General features: G+C 35.2%; 1 long non-coding RNA gene across 1 annotated transcript; it reads left to right on the forward strand.

Moving 5' to 3' along the window:
* The first annotated feature begins 1125 nt into the window (after positions 1–1125).
* On the forward strand, positions 1126–11697 carry LOC138689910 (uncharacterized). Its single transcript, XR_011328704.1, has 3 exons — positions 1126–1526; positions 4056–4188; positions 10692–11697. It is a non-coding gene; the product is annotated as an uncharacterized lncRNA (long non-coding RNA).
* Positions 11698–22635: the final 10938 nt, after the last annotated feature.

The raw sequence follows: 22635 nt of genomic DNA on the forward strand, positions 1-22635 counted from the left end.
CACGCTCTAGCATTCAGCTATTGACCTCTACAATATCTAGTGTCAGAGAACTATGGCTGCAAACTGCTTCCTCAGTGGAGCTCTGTATAAATTAATTTAGTGGAAATTTACCACCATGAAGTCACCCAAAATTCATTTAATAGCTTTCAGCTAGATTTTGCACTATTGAATATGCAGACATCTATAAAATGGCTGAGGAGAAGCTAGTGGCTAAAAATAGGATCTGAAAAAGCAAATAAATTAATAATAGAAAGAATCTGCCTCAGCTAATGGAAAATTCTGAATACTGTCTCAAACCTAATCCCTCCCCTTGTTAGCGCTGAGTTTTGATGGAGTTATTGTTTATGCATTCCTTCTGTGTAAGGGTTCTCCCCAGTTTTTAGCTACAATTCAGTGCTTGTATGGGCAAATGCACTTTGGTTTTCTTTCTTGCCTGAGAAGTATTGAACCTACCCAATGATTTCTCCTTTTCTTTCTGCTATAGCTGAACTTCAACGCTTGAACCAGAGGGCTGTTCTATCCAACCTCCTTCTGTTACCTGATGGCTGCAGATACAACAGCTTTAGCTTAAAGCCTCTCAGGATGAAGAGGATTTAAATCTTTTCTTCTAGTTCTGAACGTGCTGTCTACCTCTAGGACTAACTTGTATGCATATAAGTGTATATAGAAGTACAGGTGACCAACTTCTATTTTTTATGCACTATCTGTTCTTAACCACATACATCTACAAACTAGTTTGGGGCAAGAAATAAAAGTTTCATATAGGTACTTATGCAGAGGTAGAATTTCAGATAAAGTTTCTTCACTGTATCTTATCTCACAGTTTGAGTAATCCTTCCTTCAGACTTCCTTTCACTGTGAAGTTAGGTACTAAACTCAAACTGTAAATAAGAGTTGGACTTCAGTGGTACATTTAGAACAGATTTCTGCTAGTAAAAAAAAATAGTTAAACCAGAGCTTAATTGGAGTAGGCATACAGAAGAGTTCTACTCCTTTTTCTGCCTGAGAAGACTTTCTGCCAGTTATGCACCTTCATTGTGCTTCATACTGTCCCATCTTTTAACATTTAATTTGTGATTTTTGCTGATAATTTCCTTTGAATCACGTTCCTAAGTTACTGTCTGTTTATAGACAAAAAGGAACAGGATATTATTGTTCCTTCTGTAACTGCAGGCATTATTTTAGTTTGGTCTGGTTTTTAGCACACTGTATTTTCAGTTTATATTCATAGCCAAAGCTTACTCATATTTGTATCAGCTGCATGTGTTTTGCATAATAGCTTTCTAAAAGAAAAAAAAAAAAAGTATGCAACACTAATTAATATGAGAAGGAGCACTGATGACCAGCACAAGATATTATCTGGGATGTAGTCAGAGCTTCATGTGTTACTACTTCTAGTTTTTGTGCTTTATTTTGTGCTTCTTGAACAATGCAACTTAGTGTCTCTTATGTTTTACTTGGTGCAGTGGCAAGCTGAGATGAAGACTTCAGGGATTTCTCCACCATTGCACATAAATTTTCTCAAGGTCAGATGCTGTAGTATCTTTTCATTTAGCAGTCACTCACCCTTCAATTTGTTTTGCAGTTTTGTCATTCATTATTCTGCAGTTTTGTGTATTGAAAGAACATTTCTCATTTCCTCCAGCTCTTTAAAGATGTGTCTTCCCCATGTTTACTTGTCCCTTAGTTTTACATCATTTACAAACTAAGAAATGTCATTCTCAGTATCTTTGACTAAGTAATGGATATAAAACCAAAAAACCTGCAGACTCTGAAAAACTGATCCCTCTAAGTATGTCTCTAAAGTCTAGGACTCCATAGACCCTTAATGAAGCGAATTGTTTCACTAATCTTAAAGTGACTGTTAATGTGATTGAGAATCAGAACCCAAAACTTTTAAAGATCTGGGAGACAATGAGGTGTTTTATATTTCAGCAATTTCCACAGAGAGTACTGTCAATGTGTGTTTAAAGTTCAATTTATTTGGTGCCTTTATTGATCTAGCTATTGTAACTGTTCTTCTTTTAGATTAAAGAAGTATGAAGACTGTTACAGCCGAACACAAGTGAGAACCAATAAAGAGTAATGACATTGGCCAAAATCCAGGCAAGAAGTGAATGCCTATATGTACAATTTATGGTAAGATTAGGAGTATAAGACAAAAACTGAGACATTGAAAGACCACCCTCAGCTTCTACCTAATCTTCAGGTCTTTAAGCAGCTCAGTTTCTGAGTTTCTCTCCCTTCCTAAAGCCATCTGTGCACATCCAGGGACAGTTCAGTCTTGGTTGCAGCACTTGTAGCTTTTCTTTAGTTGTGACCTTGGAAGACACTGCACATGTAATTTTCTTCAGAAGATACCTATTACTGTCCCTTTCTTTAATGATATTTCAATGTACTGGAGCATGCCCTAGAATATTTCAGTGGATTTTTAAAGTACAGGCCTATGGGTTATGTGTGTATATGCATGTGCATTTGCAGAAAATGTTCAGGGAAGAGCACTAACCCCACTAAAGATACAGAAGACATGAATTAACTAGTGGATTTCTCATCCTCAGTAAGTTTTCAAGCTATATATATCACAAGTATAATAAATCATCTACTCTTATCATAGAAGACGACAATTAAATATCTCAATAATGGCAAAGTCACATCCTAGAAGGAAAGCCTTTCCTTTTAGCTACCTTATTTTGCCTTCTAGTTGTCAAGCAGAATCTTTAGATTCCATTGAGACACACGAAGTTATTCCTAGAGCACACAGAAAACCAGTATAGGAAATGTCCACTACATAGAATACAGGAACCTGAACTTTAGAAATGCAACACTATTAAAAACTGAAAGCAAGTTTTGAAAATGAATCATGTTAATCATCTTTTTATAGGCAAATAACTTCTCCCTAGGACTTTGTCTGCAAGGCTAAGAGTCAAAAAGCACTTGCTACCAGAAAATCACAACCTATTATCGAGACATGGTTTTGCTAGCAGTGGATGGCATATGAGGAGACTTAGTTAATGCCTATTTCTCCCTTTTAATGACTAAAATACTATTTTCTTTTATAACATTTTTTTAACCTGATATCAGCCTAACATATTACCCTTTACCATTAACTTGGTAATTGTCAATTGCTGTCTGAAAATCCAGTAATTCTGGTTTTCATTTGGTCAATTAAGACAATGGGTTTTTTTGTCTTTAATTGTAATATCAGATAAATCAATCAATGACAATAAACTATTCATCATCATATGGAGAAATGGGTTACCAATTGCTAGACCATTAAAATTTTGATTTAAAAATTCAATCAAATATATATTGAGTTAAATAAGTTCTCAAATTTCTTACTGCATAGAAAAAAAAATCACAATACATTATTTTCTTTCTGTAAAAGAAAATGTTCACATTTCAGCATGCCAATTACAGTTATCCCAGAAAGGTACTGTCTTTTGAAAAACATTTCAAACTGAAATGCTTAAATAGATCATTTCACGAAGTCCGTTTCACCTGAAAAATCATTCCAACTACAGGCAGTGGATAAAAAAAAGAGAAAACAATTTCAAAAAAATTTAGTTTTTTCTCTTTTTATCTCACTTTACTTTTTCCTGGAAAAATATGTGGCAAGGAAAAGAAATTAAAAGATAAGTATAAGATTTACTTTAAAAAAACCTCACAACCTCACTGGTGGCTGTCAAGCCTCTCTGAACAAATCACATACCTAAGTAAAGGAAAAAGTGGTGTCCCTCAGGGCTGAATACAAAAAAGCCAGTACAAGGGGAGAAGGTTCACATATATATACCAATAGAAAATGAATAGAAACTGCTGAGGAGAGGGGTAGCTTTTTGTGGGAGAATGGAAGACTTTACTTCACCTGGGAGTTTGAACCCACAGTTGTCTCCATTAAAGCATAAGACTTTTTTTCCTTTTTTTTTTTTTTTTTGAAAATGTGTAAGAGAAGTTAGTCCCTGCTCCCAGAAGTTTAAGATCTAAAAATAAAATTTCTTAGGCCAAATCAGATAGCATGTGGCTTCTGAAGTCTAACTTGGACTCCTCTTTCTTTGCAGCAAAATCAAGTCCCCACTTGCTTCCCTCCAAATGAAAGGTTTTCTAAGAGAAGTAAAGTGAAAGAGCAATTCTCTGCAAGTGTTCTTTATTCTGGAACTCAATCACTCTATAACTTGGTTCACCAAAGGCTAGGTATGTTAACCTCTGGAAATGCTATTAAACTTGTTTTCTGTCTTTTCTACTGAGGAAACTAAGGTGAAGGTTGGATTTACTAGCTGTCTAAATATATGGGTAATGTATATATTTGTGAATTTTTATTTGGGGTCTAGGGTTCAAAAAACTGCGTAGTCTGTAAATATACAATACAATGTGCCATCATTAATTGGAATCTCATTTCTTTACATACTTGGTAATTTGGATATACTGTAGTTATTATCACAATTGTAAGCTTGCAAGGGAGAAAAACATGAGCAAATTGTAGTTGTTTGGGCTTTTTTTCTAATGATGAACATGTAATTTACACATATCTATGATGAGTTTATTGTCTTGCCTTTTTCCTGCTTCTACATAATGAGTGTAAGATAAATCATAACTGTCTGTTGTGGAAATCAAACTATTTTATTATCTTACTGAAAATGTATGTCTTATCAAAGAGAGGTAATAGTTAACAATTTGAAAAATTGCTCCTTAAAATATTTATATTGATGTATAAAATTAGACTACATTTCCTTTAGAAGTGCATATCACTACAAATAAGTGGATTAAATATTTATTTTTGACTGTTTTCACTTGTATAGTCCCTACATGTCGAGTCATGCTAGTTGAGGATACTGTGCATTTTCTTTATAGGGTAACAGTTCTGGAAATTCCTAATTTAAAAACGACCGAAGTGTAAGTGACAGAACAAGATTTAAAACATAAAACCAGAGATTTGGCAGTTTCCAAAGTCTCTCAGTAGGAATTTCCAGATGTGACTTTTTTGTTTTGTTAAATCATGACAAAAATCATGACAGAACCTAATGACCAGCCACCTAATTTTCATCCATACAGCTTGCCATATACATACCTTGCCCAGCTGTATTTTTTGGTGTGCTCAAAATGAAAAAAAGAAAAAAAAAGTATGCTGAATGTTGATTATGTTTGTTTACCCACTGGTCCATTTATATGCTAAATGATGACTTAGACATTGACTTAGGATATACAGAATCATAGAATCATCAAATCATAGAATGGTTTGGTTTGGAAGGTAACTTTAAAAATAATCTAGTTCTGCCCCCAACCCCTGCCCCCCATGGTCAGGGATATCTTTCACTATGAGTAATGTCATAGAAGGTGCTTTGGCTTCTTCTCCCTTCAAATTCCCCAATTCTTTTTCCCTCTCTCCCACTGCAATCCCTCAGCAAAAAGATTATGCAATTTAGCTACTTGGGATATTGCTAATTAACAAGCCATATATTTTCAACAGGGAAAAAGAGGGGCTTACTTCTCATCATAGTAAGACTACTTACAGTGTCTTTCCTTTCAACCAGCACCAGCTACTAATATTCACAAAACTTGAAGAAATTTTGAGATCTACTCCTTGCCAGACCAAGGAAGTCTGGTGGAATTTGAGAATGGTGGAAAAGGGGAACAGACAGACACTGACACATCAATGTAAAATTTTAGGACAAGACCTATTTCCTTAGGAGATAGATCTAGACTAGGAATTGTTCATGAAGGAATGAATGAAAAGAACCCCAACAATTAATGAAAATATTTTTTCTTTTAAAAGATAGGTTTTGATTCCTATGAGCTAACAATTAAATATCTTACTGTAGAATAGTGCATACAAATAAAATAACAAGAAAGATTGTAAATAATAGAAAAGATTAGGAGATACTTAGAACCATATAACAAGGAAAAGGAAATGTTTAATTAATGAAGGGACACCTGTCATCAAAATCATTCTCATTTGTTAATGAAATATGATGTCTTATAAGCCAATTATATTTGTGATGTACAAAAACTACATTATGCTAGGAAACACAAGATAATCCATCTTATCTATTACCCTAGGAAATGCATTACAACATAATAGAGATCCCATAAATCATTCAGTGAAATAATGCGTGTGCTATAGTACATTATGAACCAGACAGATTATACTAATGTCACAAATGCAGCTCATTAACTGTATTATACAATGAGTAAGCAGTCACCTGGCTGTACAACCTTCATATCCCTATTACTAGCAGAACAAAATGAAGGAAAAGTTATCACAGTCATTTATCATAGACCCATGTGACCAACGTTTTCTCTTGTTTTCTGTTATTGAGATAAGTGCTGTAGTACTACATGTTTTGTGCAGTTCTGACAGTTTTGCAGATCCTGGATATAAACTTTGGCTAGAAAGTCTGTTACATGTCCTTTGAAAGTGACATGTCATAATCAGAGGTGCCACAGCCTATCATGAAAGCACAGAAGTAAGAATTACAGTGCTGCCTTTCAAATAATAATGGCAAGAATCCTTGTAAACTCAGTGCCTTGACAAGGAATTGGGACAAAAATATAATGAATATAAAATTACACTCTAAGTGTTTATTATATTCACAAATATAATAACCAAACTGTATTTTATCTTTTTTTATGTAGAAACTATTTTAAAAATAAATTACCTTTGGATTTACAGAACAGATAATTATGTATATTCAAGGAAAATAATGACATGTTATCTTCAGACTTGGGTGATAATCTGTTACTTTTATCCAGGTATTACTTAAGGCACTCATGGTCCCAATAATAGTGTCTGCCTTTCATTGGTGTAACTAAGGTTCATATTCTCAAATACACATAGGTGCCTATTTGTCTCTTTAGGGATGTATGCCCATAATTTAGGAAACATTAACACTATTGAAGTCATTGCTCAGTTCTTATCTATTCCTGTAGGAATCTGAGTCCCCTCAAAACCAAATAAATACTGATGCCATTCTCTAGTCATCAAGTTGATCAAGGAACCAGCTCACATCAAATATAAATAAAATGTAGCTTTCTGGGCTAGAGACCCTTATACCAGCAAAATAAGACTAGGTTCAGCCACAGTATAAAGTGTAGAATGGAGGGAGTAGCAAAATATACTTCTTGCCTGACAGATAGGATGGTGCTGTGTCCCCATGTTAAATTCATCCCTGCATAATATAGTTCAGTGACAAATTGAGTACAAGTTGATGCTTTGAAGTACAAATCTAAAATTCACTAATACCATCCTAATAAGGCAGGTCTTTCTTTGAGGCTGTAGCTAGGTATAAGTGAAACATGTGATGGAGCAAGGTCTGTTTCCAAGAAATTGTGTAAATCCAACCTAATTCTTCTGGAACTATAAAGCTGGAGAGCTGACTGCCCAATTTACTTACTAGGAGACATGTATTTCTGCAGGTAGGTGAAAAATAAAATGAAAAAGCCTCCCATTACATTGTAGAGAAGAACATAGCAGAGGCTGACCCCACAGAAAAACATAAGTGTATTAAGTATACTAGCTATATTAAGTACATAATTAATATTACCCAAAGAGAATCTTTATCATCCTTCTTTTACCCTGGATTCTCTGAAGTCAGGGATGAAAACAAGAAAAGGTTTTCCATTTCACAGTGCAGCTCTGCAAGCAAAGTATGTTCCTCACTGAGGCTAAAGAGCTTGGTAACCAACTTTTTCAAATTGTAAGGTAAAAACTTCTGAAGTCACATACTAAACAAGCAATTTATATTTTACATAAGCATCCAAATTTATTTTCTTCTTCATAGCTCAAAGGAGAGATTTATGTGCATGTATATATTCATAGATATTAGTGAGGGAAGACCACGTGCAATAGCTGTGCTTCACACTCATTCTAGTCTCATTGATCTTTTGAAAGAGAAATAACACAGTTGAGCTCCAACCTCTCTGATGTTTCTTTACATTACATTCACAAACTTCGCACTGTTGATTGATAGATTTTATTTTTTTAGTGGAGGCATATGGGAAGATAAAAGCATTCCCAGAAAAACTTTGAATAATATGACAAAAATTCAGGACTCTAAAAACTGTAAGCTAACAGAAGCATACACTTATTTATATCTTACAAACATTTGGGAATTCAGTGTGATTAAAAGAAAAGGTGGGTTTTTTTCATAGATTTCTAAGGCAGATTGTAAGAAAACTTTCTAATATTCTCAATGAGTTAAATTAATATGTAATGCCTTGTATGTCATATAGTGGAAATGTGTTTTAGACTCACACTAAAGGTGTTCATGTGTTACAGAGTAATGATGCACCTACTGTAGGTGTGAATAGGTTTTCATTGCTATGATTTACAGTCTTACTGGGCATGTTATTATCACCCAATAACACTTTGTTCAATGACTGTATAGAGCTTTCATTAATGTTAATGTGGAAAACTGACCCCTAATATTTCGTAATTAGTGGTCTGACAGTGACAGTCTTGTGTAATATGTTTCCGTGATTGTGTTTACCCATGACAAATAGAAGTGTGACTTCGGAAACTTATTTTCTAATTGATGATACAGTAAGCCTTGAACTTCAGTACGGTAATACTGACTGAATATTAAAGAAAACATGAAGTCACGACTTTGCTCTCTGGAAAACATCAATGTTTTCCTCCTTTTATTTAAAATTTTTAAAGTACTTCTCTATTTTTTAAATCAGTATCTGTAGTACAGTTTTCTAAAGGTAACCTTTCCTCTAGTACCATGTATTTCAAAACACTCTTTAAACTGGATAGTCTGTCTCTACATATCTTATTTATCATTCTTCCTGTAAGCTAGAACTGAGATAGGCAGTAGTAAAACCTATGCTAGGATAATTCTTTCTTTCTATATGAGTAAAATACTAGTTATAACCATGAAGACAGATTTTTTTTTCCCTCTGGAGGAATATCAAATAAGATGAATTCAACACATCTTAGGGAAGTACATAAAAAAGTGGCATTTTCATGTTTTCTCTTCTTTATTAAACATTATTCAAAGACAGCAAACTCCAGTTTTATTGGTAAAGGCCAGTTACAGAATTTGGTTCTCTTTTCTTTGCTTCAAAGAAAATATTTTATAAGGGAAAATATTCTACAATAAAACCTTTTTCCCATTCCCCTGTTTTGCTAACCCTACATACAAATATAAATGTTAAAATGCATATTAGTAATGATAAGCATGCTTTGTTCTTTAATGTAGTAAAATAGATATTATTTGTATACATTGATTACTTTTTATACCTTCTTTATACTGTGTTCTGAAACAGAACTAATAATGAAAATTAGTAGATAATACTTGGGGCAAGACTGGAGACCTACAAGGAGAAGAAATTTTGAAAATTTGTAATTTGCCTATTGACAACACATTAAACCACTGGGGACATTCCTTGTAATCCTAATATAAGAACTAATGGTATCATTATGGAAAACTCTTCCATAAACACAGAACATAAGTTCATCACTGCTTTCTGTGACTGTCTAAACTTCAAAAAGAACTCCTCCCCCCCCAAAAAAAAAGAATACAAGTGTCATTCTGTAGTATACTAGTACAGAAATGCTGATATTCACGCCCTGCCAGAACACTGGATCTCTTTCATTTCTCTACCTAACATAATAAAGAGCCTTGTACAGCCTGTAAAAAAAAAAAAAAGAAAAAAAATCCCCGAAGATTATGCACTCTATAAAGGAGATATGCTCTCATTTGCCTATATATGCAGTGAGGATTTGGATACTAAGCATAATGCTTCTGGATCGTGTGATTAAGTATTGAAAAAAGCATCCTCCGTTCAGACATATTTGGTAGCAAAATCACTTCAAGTTTTCCTACATCTTTACTTAAGGAATGCTAATATAACCAGTGGACAAACTAGTGGACAAACCAACTTTAGGGCTGTTTTAATTTTTCAATTTGAGTATGATGTCATTAATGCATAGAAGATTTTAAGATTAAAAATATGTTAATATAAGCTGTATGCAAAGGTCATCTGGCATGAGATGCAATAGCAATTTTTTCTTTTAAGACTATCTTTAATAGCATTCATCCTTACCCTTGTGTGTTAACTGTTAATTGACTTGTGTAGCAGTATTAACCAGTATAAAGCTTTGCTTTTAGTGAAAGAAGTCACACATATATGCTGTGATTTCCTCTAAACTTTATTTTACTGTTTTTGCAAAATAAATTATAAACAGCATTTGGGAGTATGATCTGTGATAATACCTATAATACTGGGGAGTGGGGAGGTAAACAAACCTCAGAATTACATAGAAATCACATAAGGTAAATGTAATTTATCATACAGTACATGTCATGAAAAAGTACATTATTTCCAGGTAAACTAGTTAGAACAAAGACATGGCTATATTTTTAGGCATATGAACAAAGGAAAATGAAATAATGTTTATTTTAAATTATCAATCTAGGGATTTAAAAAATCCTCAAATACTCATTTACTGTAAACTGGCATTTCTCCATTACATTAAATGGTGTAGTCCTGTTCTATTCTAATGGAAAATTGGGGCTGAAGAACTCCTATGAGTTATTGCTAAGTGATGTGATCTTTTGACTCTATCTGCATAAAATTATCATTGTTTTCTGTTGCTCTACATTATAAGAGCTTGGACCGATTTTAGAAATGGGGAAAAGCAGCAAATAAATCAAGAAACAGAAATTTAATTCTTCCTAATTTTTCTCCCTCAGGTTCATGAATTCCAGTCCACATTTTTTGTTTAGTTCTCATCTGCCAGGAGATGGAGACATAGCATTTGAATCTTCCATCACTTATGTGAGAAAAGACAAGATAAAACTATTGGAAAGATAAAATATAAATAGTACATAAACCCCACTGAACTTGGTAAATTGATTCAAAAGGAAAGTTTTCTAAGTCACTATTTCTTGGTCTTTTATTGCCCTCATTAAACATATTTGCTATTGCCAATTGCTGTTCTATAAACAAATACAAGAAAACAAAAGGAATTAGATGAGTTTTTGTTAAAATTATTCTTTCTTCGAGTTTCCTTCAAAGTGTACACAACTTGAAGAGAATGTATTGCAATTGCTCCCAGTTAGTTTTTGATCTTGAGCATTGTTATTCCATCTCAGATAAAAAGTCTGAAGAGTTCAAAGAAGTGTGAACAGAGTGGAAGTATCGTTGTATAGGTCTCTGAACATCTGGTGTTAGAAGTCACTGATTAATTTAAATCATATTACTATTCTGATTTACAGACCTAAAATATAAGCATCTAAACAGAAAAAAGGCATTGTTAAAAATCAGTATGGGAAAATCAGATTTTTTTCATTTACTGAATATTTTAGGATCTTAACTTTTATTTCAAGATTATATAAACTGATTTTTATTTTGTTTTAACTTTATTAATTTTAAGTTTATAGGCATCCTATTGTTCTTGAAAAAAGTGGTGATTGCTGTATTTGTGCCATGTCATATTAAGTTACCTTACTTTTGAAATAGATATATAAATTATTAATTATTGGCTTGTTCCAGATAGGATTTTAATTTAAGTACTTTGAAAACCTGCAAAAACCATCTCTCCTTCAAAACGATTAATGGGTTCTTTTTAAGGAGCTGGACCACTGGCCACTGACAATATTCTGGAAAAAAGTGACCAAAGAAAATTTTTCTTCATTTTCAAATCCAGCTATAATAACATATTTATTTTAATAGTTCTTTGGGAGTACAATTTTTTTCTCATATGAATATGTAATCAACATTTCAATAAAAAAAGTTTTCCTTCGTGGCTACACTTTTTCCAAAATAAAGATAGAATTTTACAATATTCAAATGCTGTCTGGTTTTGGCTGGGATATAATTAATTTTTTTCCTAGTAGCTGGTAGAGTGTTGTGTTTTGGATTTAGTATGAGAGTAATGTTGAGAACATGCTGATGTTTTAGTTGTTGCCAAGTAGCACTTAGCCTAGGTCAGGGTTTTTTCAATTTCCCGTGCTCTGCCAGTGAGGAGGTGCACAAGAAGCTGGGAGGGAGCATGGCCAGGACAGCTGACCCGAACTAGCCAAAGGGGTATTCCATAGCATAGGACGTCATGCTTAGTATATAAACAGGGGGAGTTGGCCAAGAGGGGTGGGTCACTGCTCGGGCATCGGTCAGCAGGTGGTGAGCAATTGCATTGTTCATCACTTGTTTTTTCTTGGGTTTTATTTCTCTCTCTTTTTGTTATATTCCTTTTCATCACAGTTATTGCTATAATAATATTTTATTATTGTTATTATTATATTTTATTTTAGTTTAGTTATTAAACCGTTCTTATCTCAACCCACAAGTTTTACTTTTTTTTCCAATTCTTCTCCCTGTCCCACTGGGAGTGGGGAGGAGCGAGTGAGTGACTGTGTCGTAATCAGTTGCTGGCTGGGGTTAAACCACGACCATGCTTACAACTATACTTTTCATGTACCGTGCACCTTTTCATGAAGGTGTAGTTAAAACACCCTCAGTCAGTTGCAGAACCTGGAGATACTAGTACACAATCCCCTCAATAACATATTCACTTTGTGCTAGTGAAAAACATATTGTGTGAGTGAATATTAGATAGGCTGGCTTCCCTACATTGCCAGAAGACACAGCTTCTGATTATAAATGCATACAAATCAGTGAAAGTCCTGCAAAACTGCTGCCAGGAACATTGAAGACAAATAAAAAGTACATAAAATTTCTGCAGAGGTCCTGCAAATCTGACAGGGCAGAACTAGCCCAAAGGAAGGCAGAGAAGTATAATGAATGCTTCTTTTATTCCCTGCTGGATTTCAGACCCTTCAGAGTCCCTTAGGAAACCACATTTTTGGTTCTCCTTACTGTTTGTGGGCTTTTCTTTATTCAGATTTATTTTTTTTTCTAACAGGGCCAAGTAGAGAAAATGAAAGAAGCCTAGTCCTTTGACTAGCAAAAGCAATGTTTCCTACAACATTATACGAATTGGTGAATTCCTCAGTCATTGAGCACTACAGTGTGGTAAAAACACGGAAAGCAGCGAAGAGGCAAAATAAGGCACAACTTTCCTGGACAAAACTTTTAGATTGGATTTCCAATGATAGGTATAAGACCAAAGGAAAAAATAAAATACATATTCCCTTCAGCTGTTCTGCTAGGGAGATGGTATTTGCCATTTACATTTATTAAAACGAGAAACTGGAATTTATTTGACTCCATTCATGATCACTGTGACTTCCAGTCTCCTTGAAATCAAGTGGGGAATTGACAATTATAGAACCAAAGCAGTGGCACTGCTACAAAAATGCAACCTACACTTGGACTTGTACCAGCACAGCATGACTTATGACAGAGATCCTGATAAGATGACTTCTAAAGGAAATAAACATACAGTAGCTACATAAATGAAGCATCAGCTTGCGTGAATACATTATGAAGACATTTTCCTGTTACTGTGCAACGCAGAAGGAGGCAAAGGCTCCTTTTCCCTCCCTCACACTCTTATTCTGTAGTGCAATAGGTCATGGACAAGGCCCTAACAGGAACTTGCAAAGATCCAGACAAAAATTCAGAAAAGGATTTAAATCTTCACAGTGGAACAAAGGCACATACAAAAAAGTTCTGGATCCTCAAGACTTTTTAGTACTGTGAATATTCAAAAACTTGTAGGAACATTTGTTTTTTCCATGATGGTTCTGTATGCTTGAAAAATTCTGTTTGCCCCAAACATTTCATCTCTTGGAAGCACTATATTCATCAGCAGTTACCTCAAACACCCACTAAAAATATCCAGATTACTCATAATCTGCCTGCCTTCCCAGAGGAGACCCTCCCAATGTGTCTTCAGCACAAATCTGCTCTGACAGGATTCAGCTCCACAAACATAACAGCTATTTAAATATATATCTGGATGAAATCTGTATCTTATGCAGTAGCTCGCTGCTTAGTGGAGTCTGCCAGGACATAGGAGAACCAAGTTTCACGTGTTCTCCCTCTTGTCCGAGAGGCCCATTAGTATCAGGTTATGTTCGATCTGGGTAGGTAGAAAGGGTATAACCATGCTGGTTTAACCTGTGCCGTTCTGTGCGGCAAGTGAATTCAAAATACAGGACAGCATGATCTGTAGCTGGGTAACTTATCTAACTTCTCTGAAGAGTTTTGTATTTCCCTGAGCTGAAAACTTCTAATTAAAGTGGATGCCTGCTTCTCAGTTTTCCAGTTATGGAAGAGTTAATGGGATTATAGGGTGTTTTCCCTGCCCTGTTCGCTTGTAAGATCCTGAAAGATATTTATAGAAAAGTTGTAATAAGGGATTTTGACGATTGGTCAGAGGATAGGGGGAAAGGATATCAATTTGAAGCACTTACAAAGACAATATTTTGCCAGAGGCAACAATGAAATGGAAAGAAACAAGTGACAGAGGCAGTGGCTACCAGCTCCTGCTTCAGAAAAACAAAGTACCCTACAAAGGAATGAGAATCTGTCTTTGAGTTTCTGTCTCATTCCACTGATTATAGCAGGAACATAAGGCACATATCTCTCAGCTTAGATATTTTTGTTAGCTCCCAAATGTTAACCAAAATGAATAAGCTTTCATCTGAACAATGAAATTACTGTGTAATTTGCTAATATTTACCAGCTGTGGCAGGTGGGAAGGCATTTAACAATTGCAAGCAAACAGGTAGAAGAATAGTGTTGGTACTTGCATCCAGTGAACTTCATCTCAGGTATAAGTGAAACTCAGAATAACAAACATTGTAGTCAAGAAAAAGTAGGGATTAGGGATTTATATAATGTTTATGTAAACTAATCTTATGTACGCATGTGTTTAAATATAATGAGCTTCGTGAACTCTTCATGTACGTAAAGTAAATATAATGAGCTTAGTAAACTAGTCATGTACATAAAGCACATGTTTAACATTGCTTTGCATGTATTGTTCCATCGGGAGCAAATATTTCAATAGTTCTATACAAATAACTACGTTCCAAAAGCAAATTGAGATATCATGTAAAAAAAAAAAAGTTAAAAGTCACAGTATAGAATGAATTAAAATATTTAGAAAAGTGACAAAACTAAGTTGTATAGAACCAGATTTTTCACAGCTTTTCTTTTTTTCTAGTCATTTACAATGGCAACATAATTTCAAAACATAACAGTCCTGGTCTTCATCTACTGCAGATTGATGCTGTCCCTTCAATTTATACTCCTTCAATGCTAAGACATACCAGCTCTTACATCTTCTTTGCATTGCAAATCTCTATGGGAGGGGAAAGGCACTGCTGATTAAGTCTCAGCAAGTTGAGAAACATGATTGTTTGCACTTCTGATTTAAGTATAACATTATAGATGGCTTTCATCAAAGATAGCTGCATTGTAAGAACTGCATATATACATTATTAGAGAGCCACTAGCTAAGAGCTGAAGCCTGGGTAAATCACTTAGAAAACTAAGAATATCAATGGCTATTCATGAAAAATATCATGGATTAATGCAAAAAGATATAGAAATATAAAATAATATAATCATAAAGTAAATGATCTCTCAGTGTTTGGCCCTATTTCTAATAGATAAGTATAAACAACAAACAGCACTGGGCTTTGACCAGAGTCCAATGTTTCCATTTTAAATTGAGAATAATCACAGTTCAGATTTCTGTGTATGGTATCTCCTCAGGGATTTGAGAGGCGGACAAAATAAGAAATACATGTTTATAATCCTGATTTGACAACTCACACACTGGCACACTCACACGCTGGCACACTCACACAGCCCAACACTGAACAGTGAGCAGGTATGGTTCAAGTCGTTGTGCCACAGCTACAGCAGCCTTTCAAGAGCCAGGGCTGCTAATGTCAGAAATGCCACTAGCCATCCCACTAGCAATTCCAATTCAGTCTTCTGTTTGGGAGTCAGATGAAGCCAATGTAAAAATGACAATCTGAATTAAATATAGATAATGACTTCAAAGGACAGATTTATTAGCATTTACTTTGATGAGAATGAAAGTTTTGAGATTTGAGCTAGCAATTTGTTTGGCAAAATTTTCTGTTTGCTGCAGAAAGATTTCTTGCAGATTTGTTTCTAGTCCACAATTACTCAACCATACTTTTATTGTTCCCTAAGAATTCTCATTTCATTTGCATGACAACCATTGTTTCTTCAGCTTTTCTAAAGATAAGAGGATCATAAATCATTTGTGTTTAATCTTGTCATGTGCACTTTCAGACTGAGGGAATGAGAGAGTAATCAATAGAACTAAGCCTAGCTTAGATCTTTCTTTTCCAGAAAAAAAAGTTCTTTTTTTTTTTTTTTTTCCATTTCAAAGAATCCTAGTTTGTACATTCCTTCTAGTGCAGGAAAAAAACATATACACTGTGGTTAAACCTAAAAAAAATAAAATAAACAATTAGATCAATTCAGTCATTTTCCTTCCTAAAATGATTTTCAGTAATTTTTTTCCAGTACCCTTTTTATTTGATACTCTCAGAAGTCAGTACTCTCTTTAATTTATTAGATGGAAATCTGATTAAAAGAAATCAGTGTTGTTTGTGTTCACGTTTTTAAATTCTTAATGAAGTTTAGGAAAAAGTAAAACTGCTCATAGGAAATTTTAATTCTCTTGATTAGTCTTCTTATAGACACTATTTCACACTGGTTGTTTAAGTAATATTCATTGTCCTCTCCAGTCCAAGCAAGAGATTTTCTGTATCTACACAAATTTCTGTTAGGGATGACACAGTCCCATGTTGTTTTATCCTTGATTAACTTACTACCTCAGTTTTAGGGCACTGACAGAAAGGACTCTTGCTATGTGAGCTTAATTTGAGCATATCAATCACATATTGCTATTTAAAAAAATTTATATATACTTACTCTTAGAAAGAAATTAACTCACTTTTCTGGTCTGCCGAACTGGATTGTTCATTCTAATGTGAAATTTCCAGCAGGATAAGACTTTCTGACAGATACAGGTTTCATAAGCAATATAGAGGTTTCTGTTAAGATACAAGAACATTTTTGATCAAAGTCAGAACTGTTACATAATGTACTATGAACATTCAGAGAGAGAAGGCATAATAACTCCACTCTATCTCACTCTATCTGGGCTTAACATAAACACCACAAAAGTCAGTCAAGCTTTTAATCTGGAAATTATGTGAAAATTTGAAATATTTTTATCTCAAATATATTGGTGATGAAAGGAAACTGAAATTTACTATTCCTAATGATCAAAAAAAATCAGAATTATTGATTGAAAGTTCTCCATTGATAAAAAAAGGTTTTTTTTCATTTCTCATAAATCCACATAGATTTATGTGGATTTTTGATCCACAATAATTCCAGATTGCAATGAAAATAACTATGCTCAAATAAATTAGAACAGCACCATCAATAGTTTATGTAAAATGTTTTTAGTGATATATGCCTAAAGATTAGAAAGGTTCTTAATGTTCTATCTCTGGATCACTTTTTGGGGTTACTTCTACCGCTTGGAAAGAGACCTTAAACAAACAAAATGTAACTGTACAAAGGAATTATTTGTTGGCTAATGCACACAACTGACAGCTTAGGCTAATGACTTAGTATAATATTAATATGCTCACAACCCCTGATGGGAGACCCAATGAGCTTTTGCTGTTCAGGCAGTCCTCAATCAAGTGAAGATGAGCCAGGCTCTGGGAGGGCTCTTTACGCCAGGCAAATCCTCAAGTTTGCTGAGTTGCCATCTCCTAGTGCTCTGGGGTTTTATTCTTAGGGTTTTGTGTCTTTTTATGTTACTATTCCTCTTAAGCACTTGAGCTGCTAACTATTCTGGTCTCAGTAATTACACTTCTGTATCTAATTTTGCTGTTCTTGCCTGCCTTTAGCTGACACACTTCCTCACACCTTAACAAAAGATCGAGAAACCAGGGAGAAGGGTTTGGGGCAGGGCACAGCAGGGGCTGGCAGCTCCCTGGGAGCATCGGGGGCTCCATGGGGCTGCAGGGCAGGCCCTGGCAGCCAGGGCCTCTCCTACCTCCCCAGCCCAGAGCAGGGCAGGCATGGGGGGCACCAGGGCAGCCCCAGCCCCAGGCATCAGGCACCTCCCTGGGGATGGGCCTAGGCCAGGCCGGGAGATGGGCCCACAGGTGGGGGTCAGGACCAGGCCTGGTGAGGGTAGTTTTTGAGCAGATAGCTGAGCCCCTGGGCTCTAGATTAAAGCATTGGTGGAATTAAATCGGATTTATTTACAACAGAGAAGTTTTCAGCAAAACGGCCTGATGTTTTCTCTTTTCTTTATTTGTGTTCTAGCCCTTTCAGGTTGATTGTGCAACAAAGCAAAATAAAATAACTTTTTTTAAAAAAGTTGTCTTTGAATTACAAAACTTGTATTTTTGGTGAGACAAAAAATAGTTTTGAAGATAAATACAGATGATGCAGAACCTCAACTGAGTAAGTAAAAAATGTAGACAATGTTTTTCAATATCTTGTGTTCAGCATTATGGACAAAACCCCCACACATCCAGAAAACCTCTATAAGCATAAACCAAAAGACAACTTTCTTACAGTTTCAATCTGTATGTTTCATATGTTTTAAAATACAATTTTCCCTTTCGTTTCCTGGACTGTCTTCACTTTTGAACTCTCTTCACGCCACATTTGGCTTTCCCTCCACCATTAACAATATCTATAATCACTGCATTGAATTTTTCTACCATTTCCCACTTCAAAAGTATGTCACAAAATCACTGAAGATTGAAATTTCCAAACAATTTCAATCAGTCAGTGAGGAACATCTGCTTGTTTTCTTGGGAAAAAAAATTCTTATTAAAATAAGAGAATTGCAGAATAACATTTATAAAATAGTTATTTACAATGCATTGAAAAATAAATATGTAAAATAGGATGTTCTGATGAACCACAATAACTGTATCTGAGACTTCTAATTCGAAATGTTACATAGTGTAGTAACCATTGTTAAATTATCCATAGCTAATTGGCATTGTAATTGTCTTTAATCTGAAATAGTCAATTAAACATGTTCTGGACGGTTAACTGGTTCATATTTTAGGTATTCAACTAATTAGACATTTCCTAAACTTTTCATTTTGCATGTGAATAATTTGTGCACCTAAATCATACTATAATAGAATGTTTTCATTTTTTTCTGATCACTTAATGCTATTGAAAAACTTCTCCAAGAAAGGAAATGGAGATACCTCATTCATATATAGTAATTAAATTAAGTCGTCACTATATATGTAGAAAAAAAGATAGATTAATAACATTTTCTGCTGTGAATCATCTGAAATGGAATTGAATTTCCTCTGCTTTCATTTACATCAGTGTCTTTCTTCAGACTTCAAAAGACTTGACAAAAAGGATATATTTTGAAGCATAGAATTTTGTTTTGTTATTAAAAACTCTAGTATCAGGACTTTGGAGACAGAGGGAGAATAAAAATACTAAAAGCACCATTTGATCATTTGTACATGTGGGTTTGGGGTTTTTTTGGTTTGTTTCTCTCTTTCCTTCAGGTGCCTATTTTATAGGGAGTTATGGCATTGTTGTGAGTTAACCCCAGTAGGCAGCTAAGCTCCACACAGCTGTTCTCTCACTCAGTGGGATGGGGAAATGAATTCAAAGGGCAAAAGTGAGAAAACTCGTGGGCTGAGATAATGCAACAAAGCAATAATAAATGTTTAATAAATGAAGAAAAGCTGCGCATGTAGGCAAAGGAAAATAAGGAACGCATTCACTACTTCATAACCACAGGCAGATGTTCAGCCATTTCCTGGAAAGCAGGACTTCATCATGGGTAACAGTTGCTTGGGAAGACAAATGCTGAAACTCTGAACATCTCCTTGCCCTGAGCTCTTATTGCTGAGCATGACTTCATATGGTGTGGGATATCCCTTTGGTTGGTTTGGGTCAGCTGTCCTGGCTGTGTCCCCTCCCAACTTCTTGTGCACCCCCAGCCTACTCACTGGGGTTGGCAGTATGAGAAACAGAGATGTTCTTGACACTGTGTAAGCGCTGCTCAAAAATAAATAAAACATCCCTTGTTACCAATACTATTTTCATCACAAATCCAAAACACAGCACCGTACAAGCTACTATGAAGAAAATTAACTCTATACCAGCCAAAAACAGTCCATAACTTAACCAGACAATATTTTTACATCCCTTTTGGAATTACCTCTAATGTTCTGAGTACACAATTTTCAAAGTGTTCAAGAAATTTAGGAGCCCCAATTCCACTGGTGTTACAGTGAGTGTTCTGTTGCCATAGAAAGTCACAGCCAGAATGTAAAACTGAATAAACATTGCATTTTGACATGTAGACAGTAAGAATACTATTCATGAGGTTTCTCATAACATATTTTAACATGCAGGTGCTGTTGCATTTAAGGTCCATTTGCTAAGGAATCATGATTGTATCAGTTTGCCTCCATTAAGTACCACTGATCATTTTTCTCCTGATTTGACTACCCAATCCCTCCTTCACTTGCTACTGAGTTGTCATGCCTAAGCGACTTGTGAATTGAACCACTTAATATGGACCATTTGCTAAGCAGTTCAGCTAATGATTAGATTTCCTTAGCTTTTGCAGATAACCGTGTTGATTGCTTTTATTCCTGATGCAATATATTACAATAAGAAAAATTCTCATGCCTTATTATAGGAAATCTTAGTGGACGCTCTTTGCATTCTTAAGGGATTTATGTTCAGGGTAAAAGGTTAACTAATCTGCTTTTATTTTCACTTTCTCCTTTTCTGGTTGTTTTAGACAGAATCGGAAAGAAATCAATCCTCTTTGGAAGTGTCAGTAGCCCAGACACTGAATGATAAACTCACATTCCCAAGCCAGTGAGATTCTGCTTACTAATACATGAAGATCATCACCACTGTGACCCTACCTGTTACACCCAGGGTTGTTTTTATTCTTTTAACTCAAGAATAGTGAGCTTTGGACACACATTTGAATTAATAACTTGTACAGAAATGTCCCTTCTTTGTACTCCAGTTTAGCTTTTGATTTTCTTATTGCTGTCAATTGTATATTAAGTTTGACTATTGTAAAACTTTTTCTGCCAGAATCACTGATGATACCAGCTTCAAACTGCATTACTTCAGCAATGCCACTGCTATAGGACACTGTAGCATATAGACACCCCCCCCACTCCCCCCCCCCCAAAAAAAGTGATTTATGCAAGCCTAAAGTGTGCAATTCTAGAACTCCCATGCAGTCTGCTCTCGGCTATGGTGCAGTACTGTCATGATAGCTGGAGATTGGATGAGCACAGGTATCTGCTGGACCTTCCCAGCTGCCCACCATTCTCAAGGACTGAGATTTCTGCCCACCACTGTTACAGGCTTCAGTGGTAGTAGAAATCAATGTAAAGTGGGAGTTTTAAAGAGAACAGTCAGATTCAACTAAAGACTCCTCAGTTTTCCAGACAAAATTAAATCCCGCCATCTCAAAAGTAGGAAGAAAATACTTCTATATGGCAGTTTATCAATTTGATTGTCCTCTCCTTTTTCCTCCTGAACCAGGTAAGGCCCTTATTTCCCTTCTTAAGACAGAAAAGCCACTGATCTTTCTCCTTCCTTCTCAAATGACTAAACACAGTGTTTCCCCTGGCAGTGGCTTCTCCATTTCTTTGGGGAAGAGCATCCTGTGCAGTGTTGTTGCATTCACTGCAGTGAAAGCTATTTCTATCCTTGTTGCACTCCCTCATCCTAGGAATTGGGAAGCAGCTGAATGATGAGAGAAGAAGAAAAAGAGACAAGAGATACCTATCAACAGAGATCCTTTCCTGCTACCAGACCCAGACACCCTAATCAGCTTCCTGGAGGAGTCTAATCAAACACTGAGAACTCCTAAAGCACTAACACTTAGAAATCTTCATGAGCATGTTGTGAATGGTGAAAATCCACTATTAAAATTAGTCAAGTACTTATGTGAGTGTTGACTGGAGGATCAGTCTGGATTTGTCATAAAAACTGTCTAATCTTTTTGAACTTCACATAGGAAGCAGCAGGGAGGTCCTATTGATAGCTTCATGGTGGCACAGATATTAAAACAAAAACAAACAAAGAAAAAAAAAGGAAAGAAAAAAGATCTCTTCTGAAGAGCAGCAGAAGGTGGAGGAATCAGGCTTTTATTACAGTATTCTCTCCAGACACAAGTTCATTTTTGACATATAATGCTTATACACAAGTAAAATAGATCACAAATCAAATAGAGATGATGAATGAGCATGTCTATGTCCTCTCACAGCTTTGCTCATTACCACTTCATAAGAGCTTTATCATAAAGTGTTGTACCTTCAAACTATAGCCGACCTACCAAAATTAGGAAGGAGACAGAATTGGAAAATGATGCATCTTGCTTGAATGGTTCCTAACTAGCCAGAAAATTTATTCCTCTTAATTGGCACTGAGGTTTTTAAATCTTCAGCACAGTGAACAGCATCAAAGCACAATTTTTAACAAATTATGGGATAGTGCAAAAATTATATTTTGATTAATAAGTCAGTTTATTTAATTCAACACAATATTTTATGGACTTCAATAGGGACAAGGTCTAGCTCATTGCCTTCTGAGCATTCAATTTATTTAAAGCCTTAGAAATAGAGGACACAAATTTTGCCATTGTTTTTACAGTGCCAAGACATACCCCTATCTTTTGTTATA

Source organism: Haliaeetus albicilla, chromosome 18 (assembly GCF_947461875.1).
Source record: "Haliaeetus albicilla chromosome 18, bHalAlb1.1, whole genome shotgun sequence".
Taxonomy (NCBI): domain Eukaryota; kingdom Metazoa; phylum Chordata; class Aves; order Accipitriformes; family Accipitridae; genus Haliaeetus; species Haliaeetus albicilla.